Here is a 4522-nt window from a genome sequence, read left to right on the forward strand (position 1 = left end):
CCACAGTAGATTCCAGAAACCACAGATAGTACTGAACAACACATAAACAATCATGCATAGGTTGACATTTTGATTAACAACAGATGGCTTATACAATGGTGGTCTTATAAGATCTTAATAAGCTATACCTTATAGTCCAGGTGTATAATAGGTATACCATCTATGATTGTGTAAGCACACGCTATGATGTTTACACAATAAACCTACTCAATGACAAACCTACTCTCTCTCTCTCTCCCTCTGGTCAAAATTAAAATAAATAAAGTTAAATGAAATATATATTTTTAAAAATACAGTATTACTTTTAGGGGCTGGCAGGTGGCTTGGGGATTAAGGGTACTGGACTCCCACATGGCCAACTGTGAGTTTTGGTCCCAGACCTGGTGGCTTGCTTTCTCTCTCTCTCTTTCATTTTGTCCTTCTCTAGTCAAATTAAAATTAATCAATCAAATAAAGTTCAATAAAATTTTTAAAAAATACAGTATTACTTTTAAAAGAAGATACAGTATTACTTTTAAAAGAAGATACAGTATTACTTTTAAAAGAAGATATAGGGGCAGCAGGTGGCACTGTGGCTAAGGTGCTTGATCCCACATAGCCAACTTCCCAGACCCAGCAGCTTGAAAAACAGATCAGGCGGTTTCAGTTTTTGTGATTGTCTGCGAAGGCCAGGATTGTGTGGCACGAGGATTGAGGGCTCTAGAGCCCAGCCTCGAGATGAGGAACGCAGGGCCAGGACAGGTGAAAGGATGAGTTGTCCAAGCCACACAGCTAATTCAATAGCAGAGCTGGGATTAGAATTCAGATTTCCTGCCTCCCAAGATTGTTAAAATGAGTCTGCAGAAGCAAATCCCCAGTGATTTCTTGGAGCAAATCATCCAACGGCCAGTTGTGGTAAAATTAAATTCTGGAGTGGATTATTGAGGGGTCCTGGCTTGCTTGGACAGTTAAAGGAACACAGCTCTGGAGCAGACAGAAGAGTATGTGAATGGCCAATTGAAGAATAAGTATGGGGATGTGTTCATCCACGGAAACAACATGTTGTACATAAGTACACAGAAAAGAAAGATGTAGCTCTTTCCCACTGTACAAGATGGCAGGTGAAAAAGCTGTGAAGCAGGATATAAAGGAAAAGAAACCTGAAGCCAAGAAGGTTGATGCCAATGGCAAGATTAAAAAGGGTGACCCCAGGGCTAAAAAGCCCAAGAAGGAGAAGCCCCATTGCAGCCAAAACCCCATCCTAGTCTGGGGCATTGGCAGATACTCCCGGTATGCCATGTATTCCAGGAAGGCCATGTACAAGACGAAATACTCGGCTACTAAATCCAAGATTGAAAAGAAAAAAAAGGAGAAGGCCCTTGCCACTGTCACAAAACCAGTTGGTGGAGACAAGAATGGTGGTACCCGGGTGGTTAAACTTTGCAAAATGCCTAGGTATTATCCTACTGAAGATATGCCTCGAAAGCTGTTGAGCCATGGCAAAAAACCCTTCAGTCAGCATGTGAGAAAGCTGCGAGCTAGCGTCACTTCCTGGGACCATTCTGATCATCCTCACTGGATGCCACAGAGGCAGGAGGGTTTTCCAGAAGCAGCTGAGCATTGATTTCCTACTTGTAACTGGACTTCCGTTCCTCAATCGAGTTCCACTGCATTGAATGCACCAGAAATTTGTCATTGCCATCTCCACAAAAATTAATATTAGCAAAGTAAAAATCCCAAAGCACCTTACCGATGCTTACTTTAAGAAAAAGAAACTGCAGAAGCCCAGACCAAGAAGGTGAGACCTTCAATACAGAAAAGGAGAAATACGAGATTTCTTTCTTTTTTTTTGCTGGCCCCAACAAATATTTATTGAACACATACTTTGTGCCAAACAATGTCCAAGATCTTGGTATTACAGCCCATTTTTTTTTTTTCAATTTTAATTTATTTATTTGCATTCATTCACTGTACATCATTACAGCATACAAAATGAGATTTTCCATCCAGAGTACACTGTATATTGTCTCAATCAAGCACATCAACAAACATGTTATTGTCAGCAAATAATTTTCCATTTCTTGTTTTCTGCATGTTTTCCTTTTTTTTCCCCCATCCTTGATTCCCTCTCTCTTACCCTCTGCCATCTCCCACTCTACTCCCACACTGTCTCTGGTATCTATATTTGCTTTCTATAGAAATATGAGATTTCATAACAGCACAAGGTTGATCAGAAAGCTGTGTACTCGCAAATTTTATCAAAAATCAAAGCTGTTCCTTAGCTCCAGGGCTACCTGTGACCCATGTTTGCCCTTACAAATGGAGTTTATTCTCACAAATTGGTGTTCTAAATTTTTTGCCAAGAACCTAATTAAATAACTGATCATATATATATATATATATATACACACACACACACATATATATATACATATATATATAAAAGAAGGATGTGAAGACACTGAGACAGCAATAGTTTTCTTTTTTTTTAAGAATTATTTCATTTAACATATTTATTATTATTGTTGTTGTTTTTATTTTGACCAGAGAGAGACACAGAGAGAGAGAGAGTGAAAGTAAGAATGACAGTGAGAGAGAGGGGGAAAGTGAAGCCACCAGGTCTGACACTTGAACCGTGGTAGGCCATGTGGGAGTCCAGCACCCCTAACCACCATACCACCTACTGGCCCCAAGAGAGCAATAGTTTTTACAGTCAGATATATTTCTTTCTTTCTTTTTTTGGGGGGGAGAGGTTTTTGCTATAGGGCGCGTGCGCTCGCCAGAAAGACAGAGAGAGACAGAGAGATAGAAAGTGAGAAATCACCCCCCAGAGGGAATGGCCACACCGCAATCCCTTCTCTTACATTCTCCTCTCGGGATCTTGGGCACGCATGCACACGCGCCTGGCGTGAGTTTAAGCCACCAGGTCTAGGACTCGAACCGCGGTCATCTACATGGGAGTTCAGTGACGTAGCCATTATGCTAACTGCTGGTCCCGGATATATTTCTTATGAAATTCTTTTCTATTTTTTGGTTCTTTCATGATGTAATTTGTCCTGTTTCATAATCATTGCTGAGGGTTATTTTTTATATATAATGATTTATTTTATTTATTCATTCATTTATTTTTTAATTTGACCAGAGAGAGACAGAAGGTGAGAGTGAGAGAGAGGAAGTGAGAAAGCAAGCCCCCAAATTCAGGGCTCGAACCCTGGTCAGCCCTGTGGGAGTGTCCAGTGCCTTAATCACCACACCACCTGCTGGTCCCCATCATTGTTGAGTTTTTAACTGACATGTAAGATAAATGTATACAACTGTGAGTTTAACTGTAAAAAGTTATCTAACAGTTAAATTTCAGTCATTTTCTTTTACCTCTATGTCTGTGTACAGAATGCTGAAAGAATTTTAAAAAATCTCTGACTCTGTCTCTGGTGAGCACACATGCCCTATGAAAAAAATTTAAACAAAAAGAATATAAAACCAAGTAAGTCAAAATTATAAATACATAAAAGCTGTATGTTTAGGTCAGCAGGTAGCATACTGGTTAAAGCAGCTGAATCCCACATGGCTGACTGTGCAGTTTGAGTCCTAGGCCCTGAAGCTTTAGAAACATGCCAGGTATGTGTGCACGTATGCCCAAAATTCCAAGAGGAGAATCAAATAGAAAGGATAGAGGCATGGCTATCTCCCCTGGGGGTTGCTTTTTCACTTTCCCTCTCTGCTTCTTTCTCTGGTACATACACACTATAGTAAAATAATACATAAATATAAAAGCTGGAGCCAGGACCAGTAGTTGGCATAATGGCTATGTCACTGGATTCCCATGTAGTTGATCACAATTCGAGTCCTGGACCCAGTGACTTAAACTCACGCCGGGCACATGTGTGTGCATGCCCAAGATCCCAAAAGGAGACTAGAGAAGGGATTGCAGCATGGCCAACCCTCCTGGGGGGTGATTTCTTGCTTTCTCTCTCTCTGTTTCTTTCTGTCTTTCTGGCGAGTGTACGCACCCTATAGCCAAAAAAACCTCTCCAAAAAAAAAAAAAAATTGCTGGAGGGGCCAGCAGGTGGTGTGGTGGTTGGGGGTGCTGGATTCCAACATGGCCGACCGTGGTTTGGGTCCCAGACTTGGTGTCTTGCTTTCTCACTTTCTCTCTCTCTCTGTGTTCCTCTCTAGGCAAATTAAAATTTAAAAATAAATAAATAAGTGAATAAATGAATGAAGTTAAATACAATAATTCTTACTAAAAAAAAAAAATGCTGTAACCAACAGATGGCTTAATAGTTACATCGCTGGACTCCCACGTAGTCGACTGCAGTTTGAGTCCTGGACCCAGCTGCTTGAAACTCACACCTGCTGTTTGTGCATGCAAGCCCAAAGTCCTGAGATAATGGAGGAAAAGGGATTGTGATGTGGCCAACACCCCTTGGTGGGGGGCTGATTTCTCTCTCTCTCTCTGTCTCTCTGCTGAGCACATGTGCCCTATAATAGCACAAAACTCTCAAAAAAAAAAAAAAAAAAAAAAAAAAAAAAATAACCCTC

At 40.7% G+C, this 4522-nt stretch overlaps 1 protein-coding gene and 1 pseudogene across 2 annotated transcripts in view; one reads left to right on the forward strand and one right to left on the reverse strand.

Annotated features, from left to right (window-relative positions):
• NFS1 (NFS1 cysteine desulfurase) overlaps positions 1-4522 on the reverse strand; it is a 32694-nt gene that overhangs the window by 18689 nt on the left and 9483 nt on the right. The window lies entirely within an intron of this gene.
• Positions 832-1074, forward strand: LOC102474465 (U6 snRNA-associated Sm-like protein LSm6 pseudogene; annotated as a pseudogene).

This window comes from Tupaia chinensis, unplaced genomic scaffold, assembly GCF_000334495.1.
Source record: "Tupaia chinensis unplaced genomic scaffold, TupChi_1.0 Scaffold000115_1, whole genome shotgun sequence".
NCBI classification, from domain to species: Eukaryota; Metazoa; Chordata; class Mammalia; order Scandentia; family Tupaiidae; genus Tupaia; species Tupaia belangeri.